This window comes from Octopus sinensis, linkage group LG24 (genome assembly GCF_006345805.1).
Source record: "Octopus sinensis linkage group LG24, ASM634580v1, whole genome shotgun sequence".
Lineage (NCBI taxonomy): Eukaryota > Metazoa > Mollusca > Cephalopoda > Octopoda > Octopodidae > Octopus > Octopus sinensis.
Genome location: NC_043020.1, coordinates 10,283,076 through 10,304,556, shown reverse-complemented (window position 1 = coordinate 10,304,556; position 21,481 = coordinate 10,283,076). Strand labels below are relative to the sequence as shown.

Below are 21,481 nucleotides of genomic sequence, written 5' to 3'. Positions count from 1 at the left end.
GAGTAAAAGAGAGAGAGAGTATCTCAAAGGACGAATGAACTCAATTGAGTCAATGACCATCCAACTGATGGCAGTGAGAGGTTCCTAGTCTTCAACACCCACCGATCTTGCTCTTTATTTTGTAGGTGAGAGTCTTATCGGTGTAGCAGAAGATGTTATTGACTTTAAATTTCAGCATAGGCATTGCCGACGACAGCTGTTTTCTTTAACATCGAGGTTAAGATAATTTGTCAGCGGCAGTCATACTCGTCAACAAGTTGACAACCTTGTATGTATGTATGTATGTATGTATGTATGTATGTATGTATGTATGTATGTATATATGTATGTATGTATGTATGTATGTATGTATGTATGTATGTATGTGCGTGTATGTATGTATGTATGTATATATGTATGTGTATGTAAGTATGTATGTATGTGTGTATGTATGTATGTATGTGTGTTATGTGTGTATGTATGTATGTATATATGTATGTGTATGCAAGTATGTATGTATGTATGTGTATGTATGTATGTATGTATGTATGTATGAATGATGTATGTATGTACGCATATATGTATTATGTATATACGTATATGTCTGTCTGTCTGTCTATATGTATGTGTATAAGCATATGTATATATGAATGTACGTGCGTATGGAAGTATGTATGTATGTATGTATGTATGTATGTACGTACGTACGTACGAAAGTATGTGTCCCCACAGACAAATGAATGCCCTTGATTCTATAGCTTTTATTTATTCATAGTAAACAACAACACAGATCAGAACTGGGTCCTTAGACTTGTGAGGCACCCGGACAACTGCTCCGAGTGCCCATACCTTATAATGGCACCGACTGCCCCGTACACTGACTGTAACCCCGCCATCTCAGCTGGTTTCACTGATACTTCATCTTACTCTTTACTCTTTTACTTGTTTCAGTCATTTGACTGTGGCCATGCTGGAGCACCGCCTTTAGTCGAGCAAATCGAGCCCAGGACTTATTCTTTGTAAGCCTAGCACTTATTCTATCGGTCTTCTTTTGTCGAACCGCTAAGTTAGGGGGACGTAAACACACCAGCATCGGTTGTCAAGCGAGGTTGGGGGGGACAAACACAGACACACAAACATACACACACACACACACACACACACACACACACACACACACACACACACACATATATATATATATATATATATATATATATATGATGGGCTTCTTTTCAGTTTCCGTCTACCAAATCCACTCACAAGGCTTTGGTCGGCCCGAGGCTATAGTAGAAGACACTTGCCCAAGGTACCACGCAGTGGGACTGAACCCTGAACCATGTGGTTCGTAAGCAGTCTACTTACCACACAGCCACTCCTACGCGCCTCTTGTTGATCACATTGTCCCTGAGGATCGAAGTTCCAAATAATTTAATGATTATCTGCCAGAAATATCAAGCTGAGTTCGATCTGAAACCACTTGAATCGTTTGTGTGTGTGTGTGTTTATGTAACGATTGACACGAAAATATATTCAGAGATTAATAAAATGAAAAGCGTTACTCAAAATAATATTACAATAAATTGGGACAAAATATCTCTTATCTCTTATCTTTTATCTTGTTTCAGTTACTGGGCTGCGGTCATGCTGGAGCATCGCCTTCGAGGTTTTCGTCGAACAATTCGACCACAATCCTTATCTTTGAGCCTGGTACTTAATCTATCAGTATCGTGACAGGGACGTAGACACAGACACACAGACACAGACACACACACACACACACACACACACACACCACACACACACACACACACACATACATACATACATACGTACATACGACGGCATTTTCTGTTGCTCCTTCGCCGTTCTCAAAAATAGCGTTCGTAATACTTTATCTCGTTCGGCTTAACGGCCCTTCTTGTCTTGTTATTCTCCTTGTCCTGTCTTTTACTGTTTATATTTTGTACTGTCGTCACTGTCCTGTCCTGTTTTTGTTACCATTTTTACCCCTCCGCAAAGAGATCTCAAATTTTATTTAATTTGCTTTTCGCGGGAAAGAAAGTTTCTATCGAAGATGCGTATCGCCTTCACCTTCGAAATGCAGAGTAGTACATTTTTATATTTTTATATTTATATGTATATGGTTATATAAATATTTTCACAATTATAACAAATTTAATTTAATTCTCTGAGGAGGCCGTGGGGCATCACTTGTTAATGCCTCATTTATACCTGCCTTTATGGCTTAGAGGGTTAAATGAGTATGACTGCCCTCACTGCCGAAACAGCTGTCAGTTTTGATTTAATTGCATATTATATTTGAAATTGTTTACTTATAGCTTTATCTTTTTACTATTACTGTATATCTCATTTTGTATAATGCCTTTACTCATATGTAATGGTGTATTAAAGTATTGATTGGGTATCATCGGATAGTTGATTTTTTATTAATTTAAGTATGTTCTCCATTCTCTAATTTTGTCGTATTAATTTACGGTAATATTATTACCTTTACCCATATAATACAATAGATGAACTGATTGTTTGACAATTTTTAACATCTATGTATTAATCTTGTTGGGTACCTATCTGGCAGTATATTGGATATATATTATCCCATGGTGGGTTGATTTTCAAACCCGATCTCATTTTATAACCTAATATAATATATATATATATATATATATATATATAAATATATAATACAATATATTGATAGTTATCGCCAAGCTATATATATATAATATAAAATCCGTTCTGTGTGTGTGTGGTGGTTGTGTGTGTGGTGTGTCTTTTAGGACCTCGGGCATCTTCCATCCGATTGCGCTCAAATTTGATATGTAGATACTGACGGTATCAGGGCGTGTATAAGTCTTGAAAAAATTACAAAAATCGATTCCAGGTGAGAATGCGATCGATAAAGCCGTGGGAACGTGCATTTGTACGCGCAAGTACATCAGAATTGCGATGTACTCACTGCTACTTTAAACTCTTCGGTTGCATATTTGTGTGATTAAAATCATTTTTCTTTGGAATAGGAAAAAAGTCTATTTCTTCTTTTGCTGGTGTCTCAAATTTAGGTAAAATCAGTGTTTCTCAAAGGGGAGGCCTTATGGGACGGGCCGGACAAGTCGTTTTGAGAAAATTGGTTTAAAGTTTGACAACTCAGCACCGTCCATTGGACGGGGGCGTTTTGCTCGTATATATATATATAGATAATATATTATATATACATATATATATTATGGCTGCCCCCTCGTTATCGATTTTGGCCATTGCATGAAGCTTAACGTTACTGGTGCTGTGATCGAATGTGACTTTTTAGCCCAGCTAAAGATCTACGATGTCTTGTATAAAAATGGGAACTAAGACCTTTACTGGTAATAGCCGGCTGTTGTTGTAACTGGGCTTCATGTACCTCTGCATATATATATATATATTATATATCATATATATATATATATATATATTATATGTATATGTATATGTATATGTATATATATATATATATATATATATATATATATATATATGTATGTGTGTGTGTGTGTGTGTGTGTGTGTGTGTGTGTGTGTGAAGGCGCATGGCTCAGTGGTTAGAGCGTCGAGCTTACGATCGTGAGGTTGTGAGCTCGAATCCCGGACCGGGCTGCGTGTTGTGTTCTCGAGCAAAGCACTTATTTCACGTTGCTCCAGTTCACTCAGCTTTAGAAATTAGTTGCGACGTCACTGGTGCCAAGCTGTATCGGCCCTTTGTCTTTCCCTTGGATAACACTGGTGGCGTGGAGGGAGGCTGGTATGCGATGGGCGACTGCTGGCCTTCCATAAAAACAACCTTGCCCAGACTTGTGTCTAGGAGGGTAACTTTCTAGGTGCAATCCCATGGTCATTCATGACCGAAGGGGGTCTTTTATATATATATATATATATATTTCAGAGGAAAATATTTCTTTCGTTTAGGGCATTATTCTCTAGGTTTCCAGGGTATTTTTTCCTATCATACCTTATTTAAGGAATTCTTTTCATTTGCGTATGAATATATATGATTAAAAAATAATTATAATAATAATTATAATCAAATAAATGGAACAAGTTTTTACGCTAATATGAATTGTGCATTTAATTTAACCAGACAGCTGTTTTTGTTGCAAAAACCCATATTTAGGGTATACAATTGAAGAATAGGCATTTCAACAAAAGTAATACACATAATTATATGTTATCTGTAACTCATCCGTGGATAATATTTAAATATTTAGATTTCATATCATTAGTTTTCATTTTTGCGATCATTTTATGTTAATTTCCTTTTCTAACTAATTTAAATATTTAGATTTTGTATCATTAGTTTTCATTTTTGCGATCATTTTATATTAATTTCCTTTTCTAACTAATTTATGTTTTCTTCCTTTCGCTCACAATGAGTCCCAAATAATATAATATAATTATGTGTATTACTTTTGTTGAAATTCATATTCTTCAATTGTATACCCTAAATATGGGTTTTTGCAACAAAAACAGCTGTCTGGTTTAAACAAATACATAATTCATATAAGGATCAAAATTTGTTCCATTTATTTGATGATATTTATTCGACCCCGTCCAATAAATTGATTCTTCTAATTATCTTTTATCATTAAAAATAATGATGCCGGCCCAGTTGTTAGTTGTCGGAGCACTGCATCCTTCAAAACTTCCATGCTTCCTGAGATTCGCCAACACTACACCTGATTTTCTCCCCTCCATACACACAACAAGCATGTATCTGATCATACATTGTTCGCTTTCAGACATTTCTACATTACTGCATGTACTTTATATGCACTTTCTGACAAGTTGTGGTGACCTGAGCACTGTATACAATAATTCATTATTATTATTATTATTTAAAAACTCCACCCGTCTAACACCCGGGACATATTACAAAGTCAGAAAACAGCACAGCTCCCATGACTTTCGGAAACATTTTTTCACGCTAAGAGTTGCTGAAGCATGGAACAAACTGCCGGCATCAGTTGTTAGTTGTCGGAGCACTGCATCCTTCAAAACTTCCATGCTTTCTGAGATTCGCCAACACTACACCTGATTTTCTCCCCTCCATACACACACAAACATGTATCTGACTCATACATTGTTCGCTTCCCAGACATTTGTACATTACTGCATTACTTTATATGCACTTTCTGACAAGTTGTGGTGCACCTGAGCACTGTATACAATAATTTCATTATTTTATTATTATTAAAAACTCCACCCGTCTAACACCCGTGGACATATTTACAAAGTCAGAAAACAGCACAGCTCCCATGACTTTCGGAAACATTTTTTCACGCTAAGAGTTGCTGAAGCATGGAACAAACTGCCGGCATCAGTTGTTAGTTGTCGGAGCACTGCATCCTTCAAAACTTCCATGCTTTCTGAGATTCGCCAACACTACACCTGATTTTCTCCCCTCCATACACACACAAGCATGTATCTGACTCATACATTGTTCGCTTCCCAGACATTTCTACACTACTGCATGTACTTTATATGCACTTTCTGACAAGTTGTGGTGCACCTGAGCACTGTATACAATAATTTCATTATTATTATATATATTCATACGCAAATGATAGGAATTCTTTAAATAAAGTATGATTTTAAAAAAAAAAAACTTTAGAAACCTAGGGAATAATGCCCTAAACGGAAGAAGTATTTTCATCTCCGTCCCTGTAACTTAGCGGTTCAGCAAAAGAACCGATAGAATAAGTACTAGCCTTATAAAGAATACGTCCTGGGGTCGATTTGTTCGACTTAAAGGCGGTGCTCCAGCAGGGCCACAGTGAAATGACTGAAACGAGTAATAGAATAAGAGTGGATAGATAGCGAGTTATCGAGAGAGAGAGGAGAGAGAGAGAGGAGAGAAAGAGAGAGAGAGAGAGAAAGAGAGAGAGAGAGAGAAAGAGAGAGAGAGAGGAGAGAGAGTATTCTTTATTCACCATAAGGTTGAGAAAAAGAGGGGACAAAACAAACGTTGGGGGTCAGGGTATCGAATGAGACGAAACGTATGAAAAACAAACAATTAAAAATATATACAATTATATGAGAATGAGTGATTAACAAAAATGAAGCGGAGGACGTAGTTGACCCCGCAAACCACATACTCACACTGAAGACTTTGCTTTCTCCTTTTCTACAAAGAGAGGGAGAAAGAGAGAGAGAGAGAGAGAGAGAGAGAGAGAGGCGGAGGTAATTTCCTACGGAAAACTTTCACGGCCGATAATTATTTCACCTCGCACCGTTTTAGTCAAAATACTTCACAAAAGAAACGATTTGATGGATGTTTTTTATGGCCACTGTGAACAATATAAACACTGAAGGAGAGACAAAGAGAGACAGAGAGACAGAGAGCCGGAGTAACCGACGCCACAGAGATGGTTGTGGGTGGAGGAAGGATTATTCCAACTGTCATCGCAATTAGGAAATAGTTCGAACGTCAGCTGATGGTCGGGCTGGTCGGTTTGTTGGGTGGCGGAGAGACAATCAAAACCCGTGATTAATGATAACAACAGCAATAAAGACAGAAGTAGCAGTAGCCGAAGTATAAACGATAGAAGCAAAGTTTCACCTTACGTTCATTCCGTAGCAAGTATTGGATAACGACGGATGATCGATGGGTAGGTATGTCCGATTTCTCTCTCTCTCTCTAAGGCGGCGAGCTGGCAGAAACGTTAGCACGCCGGGCGAAATGCGTAGCCGTATTTCGTCTGCCGTTACGTTCTGAGTTCAAATACCGCCCAGGTTGGCTTTGGCTTTGTCTTTGTCTTTTATCCTTTCGGGGTCGATTAAATAAGTACCAGTTACTCACTCGGGTCGATATAATCGACTTAATTCGTTTGTCTGTCTTTGTTTGTCCTCTCTATGTTTAGCCCCTTGTGGGTAATAAGAAAACATTTTATCCTTTCGGGGTCGATTAAATAAGTACCAGTTACGCACTGGGGTCGATATATTTGACTAAGTCCGTTTGTCTGTCCTTGTTTGTCCTCTCTGTGTTTTGCCCCTTGTGGGTAGTAAAGAAATAGGTATTTCGTCTGCCGCTACGTTCTGGGTTCAAATTCCGCCGAGGTCGACTTTGCCTTTCATCCTTTTGGGGTCGATTAAATAAGTACCAGTTACGCACTGTCCTTGTTTGTCTGTCCTTGTTTGTCCCCTCTGTGTTTAGCCCCTTGTGGGTAGTAAACAAATAGGTATGTCCTATTTCTCTCGCTCTCTCTCTCTCTCCTCACACACACACACACACACAAACCTACCTACCTACATACGTAATACATACATACGTACATACATACACACACACATACATACATACATACATACATACATACATACATACATACATACATACACGCACACATACATACATATTAGTCCAGATTTATTGGAAACAAGAGACGAAGACAGGTGGAGGAAGAACAAGGAGGTGTATTAGCTTAACGCTCGGGAAGAATGGAAAAGTCTTTGACGTTTTGAGCCCACGGGATCGAATATATCTTATACCTCCAAGCATATTTGAACTGGTAACAATATTTTATGTATGGTGTAGTATGTATGTATGTATGTATGTATGTATGTATGTATGTATGTATGTGTATGTATGTGTGTAGTATGTGTGTGTGTATGTATGTATGTATGTATGTGTGTGTGTATGTATGTATGTATGTATGTATGTGTGTGTGTACGTACGTAGTGTATTGTGTTGTGTGTGTGTATGTATGTATGTTGTATGTATGTGTGTGTGTGTATGTATGTATGTATGTATGTATGTGTGTGTGTATGTATGTATGTATGTATGTATGTGTGTGTGTATGTATGTATGTATGTATGTATGTATGTGTGTGTATGTATGTGTGTGTGTGTATGTGTGTGTGTGTGTATGTATGTATGTGTGTGTGTATGTATGTATGTATGTATGTATGTACGTACGTATGTATGTATGTATGTATGTATGTACGTATGCATGTATGTATGTATGTATGCATGTATGTATGTACGTACGTGATTTCAGTATACTGTACAATATATTTATCAATTATTTGGTACGTATGCATATGTCCATATACTACAATATGAGCGTGTATGAAGGGGGTGTATATATGGGTATGTTGATGTGAAAATATGTTTAGTTTTGCATTCAGCCTGTCACTAGTTTTATGTTGTAGGTCTATACCGAAGTAATTAGAAACAAAATATGAAAACTTTACTCTTTTACTCTTTTACTTGTTTCTGTCATTTGACTGCGGCCATGCTGGAGCACCGCCTTTAGTCGAGCAAATCGACCCCGGGACTTATTCTTTGTAAGCCCAGTACTTATTATATCGGTCTCTTTTTGCCGAACTGCTAAGTGACGGGGACGTAAACACACCAGCATCGGTTGTCAAGCAATGCTAGGGGGACAAACACAGACACACAAACATATACACCACACTTATATATATATATATATATATACATATATACGACAGGCTTCTTTCAGTTTCCGTCTACCAAATCCACTCACAAGCTTTGGTCGCCCGGGGCTATAGCAGAAGACACACTTGCCCAAGATGCTACGCAGTGGGACTGAACCCGGAACCATGTGGTTGGTTAGCAAGCTACTTACCACACAGCCACTCCTGCGCCTATAGAAATTACTTTTAAAAAACAGACCGGTTGTTTGTATGTTGTCATAAAACATTGATGGTATCAATCTTCAATGAAGAAAGAATACATGATCCCATGGCTTTCTCTGCCATGCTGGCTCCTACGTGTCGTTTCTTTGTTATTGTTGTTGCTGATGAGCGGTCCGAACTGTGGTCCTTTGCTATTCGTAAGACCCGCAGAAGAGAAAGCCGGTCAACAACCCCCCGACACCGAGAGCATCGACGGATGGATGAATGCGCATCCAGGCTCAGCGGTTGCGTAGGATGTCGGGGACAAGAAACAGGAAGTAAGAGTGAGAGAAAGTCGGAGCGAAAGAGTACAACAGGGTTCGCCACAACTCCACTGCCGGAGCCTCGTGGAGCTTTAAGTGTTTTCGCTCAATAAACACACACTACACCAGGTCAGGGAATCGAAACCGCGGTCCTCCGACCGCGAGTCCGCTGCCCTAACCATTGTGCCATTGCGCCTCCGCTTGTTGTTGCTGATTAGCGACAGGTAGCCTTAACAAGCAAAATTCATCGAGTACATTTTGGGCGTGATATCCAGTCCTTTTAACGATTATATCATATAGCGAATGTTCCCTTGTAATTGTTGATGTAGTTTCATTTATTAGACTACATTGTATAATGGTGTCTCGTAGCAAATTTATTGAAAGGTGGGTGAATGTCGGTAAAATAGCCAGTATGAACGGACCAATTCTGAGATTACACCTGTAAAAAAAAAAAAGGGCGTAACTTCGGTATAAGTACCGGATACATTTCAAGAAAGTGTTTGTTTTTTTATATATGGGGGGTTAGGGTTAGGGTTACAGTTAGGGGTGGGAGAAAATGGTTTCTGTTATCTTCAGAAATGTAAACAAAGTCACGAAGCATCGCCCACCTGTAAAAAAAAAAGGTAATATAAAAGGAGAAGGGGCTCTCTACCCCGCTTTTGACCAGGCTCCCCTGGCTTTTATGGGTTTTCCACGAGTAACCTTTCGAAGCGCCCCCCCCCGCCCCATTGGGAGTTTTTATTTGTTATATATTTTCGCTGTTATTTAAATGTTTACACAGACCTTTCTTTTTCGCAAAACCCTTTGTACTTTTCGTCCTGTGTTTGTCCTTACATATTTTTTGATTTATGTTAGCCCTTGTAGCCAATAAACCAGAATTTATTATTATTATTATTATTATTATTTTATTATTATTATTATTAGTAGTAGTAGTAGTAGTAGTAGTAGTAGTAATAGTAGTAGTAGTAGTAGTGGTGGTGGTGATAGTATACTACTGCTATCATCATAGTTATAGTAATGGAGTAGTACCTTTGGTGTTTGGCAGTTGCACCTTGCCTAGGACGGTCAGGTGGACAGGCATCGCTTGTCTTCGTTCAACCCCTAATCTGTTACTTGATGGCTCACAGCGTCACATCCTGGAGCGTTCTCTTTAGCTGGTGGACCAAACCAAGTGAGGGATGGTGTTAACACTGCACCGGTAGGCGAAAGACTCCGAGTAGGGCTTCCCAAGGTGTGACTGACTGTCTATTGAGAAAGATCCTTGCTCTGGTCAACGGCTAAGGTTTTGGGACCAAGGAATGTCCCAGGTAGTGGATAACAGCTCGGAAAGGAATGATGAAAACTTGGCCAAAATCCAGATTACCGATTCACAGAGGACCGCGGAAAACCGAGAGAAGTGGTGAAATCTGACTGCGTCGTCCTCAACTAATGTCCCCTATTACGAAATGGTCAATGCAGTAGAAGAAGAAGAAGAAGAATGTATATAATGTATGTATATATATATACTCTTTACTCTTTTACTTGTTTCTGTCATTTGGCTGTGGCCATGCTGGATCACCACCTTTAGTCGAGCAAATCGACTCCAGGACTTATTCTTTGTAAGCCTAGTACTTATTCTATCGTTTGCCGAACCGCTAAGTAACGGGGACGTAAACAAACCAGCATCGGTTGTCAAGCGATGTTGGGGGGGGGGGGACAAACACACACACACACACACACATATATATATATATATATGTGTATATATACATATATACGACGGGCTTCTTTCAGTTTCCGTCTACCAAATCCACTCACAAGGCATTGGTCGGTCCGAGGCTATAGTAGAAGACACTTGCTCAAGATGCCACGCAGTGGGACTGAACCCGGAACCATGTGGTTGGTAAGCAAGCTACTTACCACACAACCACTCCTACGCCTATATCTAAGAGTTTAAAGTATATTTTTATCATGTGGAACGACCACATTGATGCCATCCTCTCGTTTCATTTGATAGTTGAAGAAAAAAAAGCAAAAACACAACAGCTACATCTGCGCAGGCGCAAATGCGTGGCCAAGTTTAAAAACATCCGGAATATTAAGTCTGGAAAATGCTGTGGATTCGGGGGGCGTGTCAGCTGTTGAATAGCGAGGAGGAGGAGTTAAAACTTGTTTTCAAAATCATCGTAATTTCCATTTATCGCCACGTGGTTATTATGCATAAATGAATAAACAAAATGGCAATCTTTCGTCTCTAGTAGACCTTTCCGTCGATTTCCGTAAAAATTTTTTTTTTTTTTACATATGGGCTTGCGGGAACTTTTGAAGTAATGAGAGCGAAAGAGACTAACAGAAAGCGATTGTATGACGAGGGAAGTTCTTTTGAAGTTACCGTCCAGGGGAAGCATTGATGTACGTGTGTGCGTGTGTGTGTGTGTGTGTTTGATGGGGTGTGGGAGACAGACAGTATGTTGTGTAAGTGAAGTTCTTCTGTTAGTGTGTGTGAAGAGACAGAGTAATGTGTGAAAGAAAGAGATAACTGAAATTTTTTACTCGGTGTATGTGTATATGTATATTACTTCAAAAGTTCCCGCAAGCCCATATGTAAAAAAAGAAAAAATTTTTTACGGAAATCGACGGAAAGGTCTACTAGAGACGAAAGATCGCCAACAAAATTTTCGAACTAGTGTAAAACAAAACATGGGAAGTAGAAGACAAGGAAAAGGTATTTTGGGAACAAAATCGTTATCTTCGGCGTTGAAAACATAGTTGGTCTACAAAAGAATTTTTGAAACGTAGAAGCAGGTTTTAAATTCAACACTCCACTCATATTTGCTGTACAACTGGGATTGTGGAGGCGCAATGGCCCAGTGGTTAGGGCAGCGGACTCGCGGTCGTAGGATCGCGGTTTCGATTCCCAGACCGGGCGTTGTGAGTGTTTATTGAGCGAAAACACCTAAAAAGCTCCACGAGGCTCCGGCAGGGGATGCTGGTGATCCCTGCTGTACTCTTTCACCACAACTTTCTCTCACTCTTACTTCCTATTTCTGTTGTACCTGTATTTCAAAGGGCCGACCTTGTCACTATCTGTGTCACGCTGAATATCCCCGAGAACTACGTTAAGGGTGCTTGTGTCTGTGGAGTGCTCAGCCACTTACACGTTAATTTCACGAGCAGGCTGTTCTGTTGATCGGATCAACCGGAACCCTCGTCGTCGTAAGCGACGGAGTGCTTCCACAACTGGGATTACGCCAGCATTGCACGCACACACACAATGATATGCGATATCAAAAGAAGAAAAAAATTAAGGAATGAGTGAAATAACGCATAAAAAAATTATAAAATCAGTGTTCTTTAATTAAAATCTTTCCTCGTCCCGGAAAATATTAACTTTAGGGTTGCCACAGCAGAAAATGTTATGTTATTAGATGATACAGTTCACGGATGTAATCAGTCTACTTAACTGTAAACAGGTACCACGCGATACATATATATATATATATTATATTAAATTAGAGATAAAACCACTATAAGGCAAATCAAACAATGAAAAACTTAAGCCAATACATAAAATTAATTAATTTATATTATTTTAAATATATATCAAAAGTATTAAAAGTTTAATAAAAGATAATGAGTATTATTATCTTTTATTATCTCATTATCTTTTATTAAACTTTTAATACTTTTGATATATATTTAAAATAATATAAATTAATTAATCTTATGTATTGGCTTAAGTTTTTCATTGTTTGATTTGCCTAATAGTGGTTTTATCTCTAATTTAATATAATATAATATTTTACTATAAAATTGGATTCAATCCTAAATCTGATTTTTCCCTGTAAGTTTTGATTTATTCCCTAATATTTTATTATATATATATATATATATATATATATATATCACCTTGATCACCTTGACCGACCAGTCCGTCAGGCGTCCATTTGACACCGCTGGTCACGGCACGCTGACCACTCCTCTCTGGATCGCGCCTTTCTCATCCACGTGATCCCAATCGTCCTCCTGAAATCGTAACTCCACCGTCGTGGAGGTCTTCCGGGTGGTCTTTTCCGCTCGCGCGGGTACCACTCGACAACTGCGTGCGTCCACCGACTATCGGTGAGCCGGGCGACGTGTCCAGCCCATCTAAACTTGCTGCGTGTATATTCTGCGATGACATCGCTCACGCCAGACTTCTCTCTGATGATCTCGCTACTTATTCCAAGCATTGGCCTTTCCATGGCTCTTCGAGCCGTTACCAGTCTTTGCTCTTCTCTCTTTTAGGTAGCCCATGTTTCACTACCATATAACATTGCAGGCAGAACTGCACTGTTAATGAGGTTGGCACGGGTGGTCCTGTCCAACCTTCCCTTGAGCACATCCCTTATGCCATTGAACGACTTCCATCCGGCCCTTACTCTCCGTGAGATCTCATATATATATATATATAATATATATATATATATATATATATATATTATATATATATATATATATATATATATTATTTATTTAAAGGGCACAATACTTGTATTAAAGCGCTACTTATAGTTTCATATGTTGAGGAACCTCGAACGTATTCTTCAAGCACAAACCACAAACTAAAGAAACTGAATAATAGAAGAAACGCGAAAAAAACTGAGAAGGTAGCATATAGAAAATACGGACAGTAAACAACGGAAAACGAAACACAGAAACTAAAATGTAAAATATAAAAAGTAAATAGATAAAATTGCTATCCCCCTTAGACCTTAAATGATAAGGCGAGAAAGATATCAACAGGTCAGTCAGGAAGGAATAGGCTGAATTTTCCATTTCTTCAAAATATATTTATGCATATGCATGCAATCACGGAAAATTGCTGGCCTGGAGTTAAGTAGAGAGTCTGGGATCTTAGATCTGAATAGGATCAGTGCTCTTTCAGCCAATCAAAGTCTACATTCGATCCATTCATTTAAGGTATGGATTTCTCGGATCTTTTCGGTTTGAACGGCAGTTTTTAACATAATTCCTAGGTAACTAAACACTTTTAAACTTCGTATACTGCTACAATGTGTTTATAAAACATCTTTTTTTCTTGGCGTTATTGAGAAAATTCTACAGTTTGTAAGATATTTGTTGTTTTTTTTTCTTCAATCTCTGCAATTCAACCAATCACTGACGTCTATTGAGGTAAAAAAACCATTCCGTGCCGTATGAATATGTCCCTCGTTTAAGAAACAGATTGGGTTTATTTACATTTGTGAAGAAAAAAAAGATACCCTTCCCCCCACCCCTAATCCTAACCCTAAAACAGATTGAAATGCAATAGATCGATACTAGGGTCATAATTATGGGTGACAATTTCATACGACACCGCTGGAAAAAACTGCCGTTCAAACCGAGAAGATCCCAGGATGTAGCGGGGAATTTACAAAACTGTTTAAAATCGTTTCCAAAACGATATTAATTTGAGCCATGCTCTCTATAAAAACACGAGACTTATGTAAAACCAGTTAAGTCTTTAAAAATATTTTAAATATCAAATCTAAAGGAAATCCAGTGCATTTTTAACTTCCCTTTTCTATAGTTCTATTCGTACCGAATAAAATAACTTTCTTGTATATATATATATACATATATATATATATATATATATATATATATATATATATATATATATATATATATATATGGAATGGAATGGAAGCACTCCGTCGGTTCCGACGACGAGGGTTCCGGTTGATCCGAATCAACGGAACAGCCTGCTCGTGAAATTAATGTGTAAGTGGCTGAGCACTCCACAGACACGTGTACCCTTAACGTAGTTCTCGGGGATATTCAGCGTGACACATAGAGTGACAAGGCCGACCCCTTGAAATACAGGTACAACAGAAACAGGAAGTAAGAGTGAGAGAAAGTTGTGGTGAAAGAGTACAGCAGGGATCACCACCATCCCCTGCCGGAGCCTCATGGAGCTTTTAGGTGTTTTCGCTCAATAAACACTCACAACGCCCGGTCTGGTAATCGAAACCGCGATCCTATGACCGTGAGTCTGCTGCCCTAACCACTGGGCCATTGCACCTCCACATATATATATATATAAGCAATGATAAATCTCTGAACGAGGTGTAAACAGTAGCTGCACGACAATGTGAAGTATATTTGCCACTTAAATGTGGCTAACCACTAAGGGTGGATGTTACTGTAGCTTGTAGCCCCAGGAGAACATCTCCTCCAGCTGGCTATTGACACACGTTCTGTGCCCTATCGGTATTTGCATTTGAACCCCTTTCCCATCGTATATATTTGGTAAAATGATTACATTTGTTTCGTGGGTATATTTAAGAAATGATAGCAGTAAAATCAATTCAATATAATATATATTATTATAATGTATATATATATATATATATATATATATATATATATATATATATATATATATATATATATATATATATAGGGTCGAAAGACCAATCGAGCCGTCTGTAGCTGGCTTCCTCCGAAGTTTCCCCTCAAGAAACGCGTGCGCGCGAATAAACTGTGATCTATGTTTGATGACGCGTGGCTTATGGTATTCAGCTCATGATCGCAAGACATTGAGCAAGACATTTTATTTCACGTTGCTCCAGTCCACTCAGCTAGCAAAAACGAGTATTTCCTGTATTTCTAAAAAGGTTACGCGTGTCTGTGGAGTGCTCAGATACGCGTACATTCTGAATCAAAAGCCAATATGAAAGTTTTGCCGCAGTATAGTTTGCTCTAAGAGAGAAAACACGTTTAAATGACAATAATAATTATTATCTCTCAGTATTAACATTAAATGACAATAATAATTAAATAATAATTAAATGACAATGATAATTATTATCTCTCAGTATTAACATTAAATGACAATAATAATTAAATAATAATTAAATGATAGTAATAATTATTATCTTTCAGTATTAACATTAAATGACAATAATAATTAAATAATAATTAAATGACAATAATAATTATTATCTCTCAGTATCAACTTTAAATGACAATAATAATTAAATAATAATTAAATGACAATAATAATTAAATGATAGTAATAATTATTATCTCTCAGTATTAACATCAAATGACAATAATAATTAAATAATAATTAAATGACAATAATAATTATTATCTCTCAGTATTAACATTAAATGACAATAATAATTAAATAATAATTAAATGATAGTAATAATTATTATCTCTCAGTATCAACTTTAAATGACAATAATAATTAAATAATAATTAAATGATAGTAATAATTATTATCTCTCAGTATTAACATCAAATGACAATAATAATTAAATAACAATAATAATTATTATCTTTCAGTATTAACATTGCCCGTGACTAATAAAATATTTCGATAGTCATCAATGAATTTTGATAACAAAAATTAATAGTCAAAGGGAAAAAACTCTGTAAAATTTTGTGATTTTTTGTTCATATTTGCCTCCCTTTTGAATTAAGAAATTTGCTTTTAAAAATATTTTCACATATTTTCTCATGGATTTTCATACAATTCCCTCCTAATTCCTTCAATTCTATACTTTCCAAGAAGTTTTCGTTTGCCTACGCATATTTTTTTAATGGTTTCGTATGTATTTCTTTCAGCATTTTTGGTTTACACGATCAAATTTAGCTTAAGAGTTTCGGCGGTGACTTTCTTTCAGTTTTTAAAAGTAAAAATAGTAATAATGAAATTATTGTATACAGTGTGCTCAGGTGCACCATAACTTGTCAGAAAGTGCGTATAAAGTACATGCAGTAATGTAGAAATGTCTGGAAAGCGAACAATGTATGAGTCAGATACATGCTTGTGTGCGTATGGAGGGGAGAAAATCAAGTGTAGTGTTGGCGAATCTCAGAAAGCATAGAAGTTTTGAAGGATGCAGTACTCCGACAACTAACAACTGATGCCAGCAGTTTGTTCCATACCTCAGCGTGTGTATGGAGGGGAGAAAATCAGGTGTAGTGTTGGCGAATCTCAGGAAGCATGGAAGTTTTGAAGGATGCAGTGCTCCGACAACTAACAACTGATGCCGGCAGTTTGTTCCATGCTTCAGCAACTCTGTTGTATGATATTCTTTAATTCTTATATTTGTTTCAGTCATTTGACTGTAGCCATGCTGGAGCACCGCCTTGAGTCAAGCAAATCGATCCCAGGACTTATTCTTTGTAAGCCTAGTACTTATCCTAACGGTCACTTTTTCCGAACAGCGAAGTTACGGGGACGTAAACACACCAGCATCGGTTGTCAAGCGATGTTGGGGGACAAACACAGACACACAAACATATACACATATATATATATACAACGGGTGTCTTTCAGTTTCCATCTATCTAATCCACTCACAAAGCTCTGGTCGTCCCGAGGCTATAGCAGAAGACAGTTCCCCAAGGTGCCACGCAGTGGGACTGAACCCGGAACCAGGTGGTTAGTAAGCAAGCTGCTTTATTTCGTATAATTTGCCACAAGGGCATTACGCAGGGTAAGAAGCTTGTGGGCTGGACGTAGACAAAATGAGATGAAATGAAAACATAATGATAAAGATGGGAGTCGTGTCGGCGGCTACCGACCAACAAGCCCTCGAATACAAATTTTTCCTTTACAAAAATACAAATCAATAAGTCAATCCTCCTCATCGGAGCCCCCAAGCAAGTTGAAAGCAAACTCTGTCTTGTCAAATCCTTTCTTATCACACAGCTGCTCTTGTGCCTATAAAAAGTCTACTTAGCAGAGCGTAGTTTCGATCTACGGACCTCTGGGTTATGGGCCCAGCACGCTTCCACTGTGCCACTCTGCTGACTGATAGATTTCATTATTTTTTTTGAAGTAAGTGTGCGAATTGGTAAAGTCGTTAAACACATGGGATAAAATGCTTCCAGTGAAGGCGCGTGGCTCAGTGGTTAGAGAATTCGGCTCACGATTGTAAGGTCGTGAGTTCGATTCCCGGCGACGCGTTGTGTCCTTGAGCAAGACACTTTATTTCACATTGCTCCAGTCCACTCAGCTGGCAAAAATGAGTTGTACCTGTATTTCAAAGGGCCGGCCTTGTCACACTCTGTGTCACACTGAATATCCCCGAGAACTACGTTAGGGGTACACGTGTCTGTGGATTGCTCAGCCACTTGCACGTTAATTTCACGAGCAGGCTGTTCCGTTGATCATATCAGCGGGGACCCTTGTCGTCGTAACTGACGGAGTGCTCCTATATGTATGTAAAATGCTTCCGGCATTTCTTCCGATTCTTCATCTTCTGAGTTCAAATTCTTTTATGTTCTGTGTTCAAATCCTTCGCATTCAAATAAATAAGTTACCAGTTGAACAGTGTGGTCATCGTTACCTCAAAATTTGAAATAATAATTCTTTTTGTTCTCCGTTTGTCTTTAATCGATGGCGGAAACACATCACTTGTGGTGACGTTTATAAAAGCAGTACCTTTGGTGTGAGTGAAGGCGCAATGGCCCAGTGGTTAGGGCAGCGGACTCGCGGTCATACGATCGCGGTTTCGATTCCCAGATCGGGCGTTGTGAGTGTTTATTGAGCGAAAACACCTAAAAGTTCCACGAGGCTCCGGCAGGGGATGGTGGTGATCCCTGCTGTACTCTTTCACCACAACTTTCTCTCACTCTTACTTCCTGTTTCTGTTGTACCTGTATTTCAAGGGCCGGCCTTGTCACACTCTGTGTCACACTGAATATCCCCGAGAACTACGTCAAGGGTACACGTGTCTGTGGATTGCTCAGCCACTTCCACGTTAATTTCACGAGCAGGCTGTTCCGTTGATCGGATCAACCGGAACCCTCATCGTCGTAACCGACGGAGTGCTTCCACCTTTGGTGTTAGTGAAGGCGCGTGGCTTGGTGGTTAGGCGTGCTGCACTCACGATTGTGAAGTCGTGGTTTCGATTTCCAGACTAGCTACACGTTGTGTTCTAATAAAAAAGAGTTGTGCAAAGAATATATGGTAAAATTACAGATTAACACCCGCACGATTTTCACTAAAAAAAAAATCAGAGTTCTTTTTTGTGTGAAAATTCCGGGGAGGGGGGGGGGGGCTAACTCACCCCCCCCCCTCCGGACCAATTCCGAACAAAAAAATGGGATTTCCAGCATATTAGGAGGTCAGGGTACTTGATTCCACGCCAAAAATCCGATTTTTTTTTTCTTAGTGAAAATCGTGCGGGTGTTAATCTGTAATTTTACCGAATATATTGTCTTTGGTAGCTGAAAGTTTAATGAATCTTTTGATATCTCATACACCAAAATTGGCAACTCAGTTTTCGAATCCATAAGAAACATATGCACACACACACAAACTCTGTTTTATATATTGAGATACATATATATGTGTGTGTGTGGTGTGTGTGTGTTTGTTTTTATGTCAAGTCATAATGATTTCAAGTTTTAGCACAAGGCCAGCAATTTCAAGGGAGTAAATAAATCAGTTGCGGAGTTCAACTGGTACTTATTTTATTGACCCTTGAAGGATGAGAAGGAAAGCCAGCCTCAGTGGAATTTGAACTCAGAATTCCTTTTTTCTCCCTATAGCATTTTAATCAGCCGAGTATGTGATCTTTTTTTTCTTTTTCCTTTTACTTGTTTCAGTCATTTGACTGCGGCCATGCTGGAGCACCGCCTATAGTCGAGCAAATCGACCCCGGGACTTATTCTTTGTAAGCCCAGTACTTATTCTATCGGTCTCTTTTTGCCGAACCGCTAAGTGACGGAGATGTAAACATACCAGCATCGGTTGTCAAGCAATGCTAGGGGGGGACAAACAGAGACACACAAACATACATATACATATATATACATATGTACGACGGGCTTCTTTCAGTTTCCGTCTACCAAATCCACTCACAAGGCATTGGTCAGTCCGAGGCTATAGCAGAACACACTTGCCCAAGATGCCACGCAGTGGGACTGAACCTGGAACCATGTGGTTGTTTAGCAAGCTACTTACCACACAGCCACTCCTGCGCCTATTAAATATGCTTAATAGATCAATTAAATATGCTTAATAGATGGCACTGCAACATTTTAAGGCATGCCATTCTATTTGAAACGTATGTAGCTAACTAAATCTCTCTCTATATAAACGGCAGTTTGTCTGTGCGTTTTCTGTGTGTCTGTTTTCTCATACCCTCACTCTGACCACGGCTTTCAACCGATTCTGATGAAACTTGACCCACACATAGCCCAATGTCATAATTCAAAACTAACGCAACGAAAATTTTGAAAAGTTCCCCCAGTTCTGAAAAAAATCGATAAATTCGACATGGGGTCGAGAATCAGAAACCCAAACCACAGACCGTCTAGGGGGTGCAACTCCACCTTTTTTAACTCTCAAAAAAAATTTACCATCATTTTTTTTCCATTTTTTTGCTATTTTTTGGCTATAACTCTCTAAAAATGCTTTATAGTTATTTCCCTTACAAACCTGAGCAACGCCGGGCGATACTGCTAGTCATGAATAAATCTCCATTCTTTTGTGTTTTTCTGTTATAATCTGTGACTATGTACTGAATTTATACTGAATTCATTTCGTGATTAAACTTTGGATTTACAAATTGGACTGGAATTTTACAATATTATTTTATTCACTTAGTTTTAAATGTTTACACTTTTATCACATTCAAAGTATTCTGCATTTGAAGAAATGCATCGGTCCAGACACGTTTTCCACTGTTTGAAGCAGTGCTGGAACTCTTGTGAAGTGATGCCTTTTATGTGTGTTTATATATGGACAATTTAGTTAGGGAGGTTTGATCTCTAAAGAGTGCTTCTAAAGTATTTGCCTGGATTCATTTCCTTCATTATATATGTACATTCATGCATGCACTCTTATAGATACATGTTCATATATATATATGTTCAGAGAAAGTTAGAGGTTGTGAAACCAACCAACTAAGGGATAATATCTATCCAATATACTGCTGGTAGAATACCCAATTATTAATACACAAGTGTTTTCTATTGCATTGCAATTACATTACCTAGTGTACTAAATGGGTGAAGGTAAAGAGATATTTTACCATTAATTTATAGAGCAATAAGAGAATGGAGGGGATCAATAGGTGGTTCATCAACTTTTAGACATTATATTATGTCAACTTATTTATTTATTTATTTATTTACTATGTCATTTTAGTAAATAAATAAATAAGTTGACATAATATAATGTCTAAAAGTTGATGAACCACCTATTGATCCCCTCCATTTTCTTATCACTTTCTCTCTCTCTCTCTCTCTATATATATATATATATATATATATATATATATATACATATATATATATATAAACAAACGGGGGGGGTGCACGTAACGCCGCATAATATAAGAATAAATGTTTTATATATAAAGAACGTGAAATACATGAAGGGACAAACACGGAACACAGACAAATCATTCGAAGCCTTCAATCTTCAGTCAGACACCGAATCATCATAGCAAATTTCGGCTGTTCAATTCTGATATTTGCTCCAACTCGGCCAGCCCCAAGAAAAAAACTAATATATATATATATATATATATATAATATATATATATATATA

At 38.1% G+C, this 21,481-nt stretch overlaps 1 long non-coding RNA gene across 1 annotated transcript in view; it reads left to right on the top strand.

Moving 5' to 3' along the window:
* The first annotated feature begins 6,251 nt into the window (after window positions 1–6,251).
* Window positions 6,252–21,481, top strand: part of LOC115223988 — a 23,721-nt gene continuing 8,491 nt past the window's right edge. The window contains exon 1 of the long non-coding RNA XR_003882840.2: window positions 6,252–6,640. This is a non-coding gene — a long non-coding RNA (uncharacterized LOC115223988). The remainder of the gene's footprint in view (window positions 6,641–21,481) is intronic.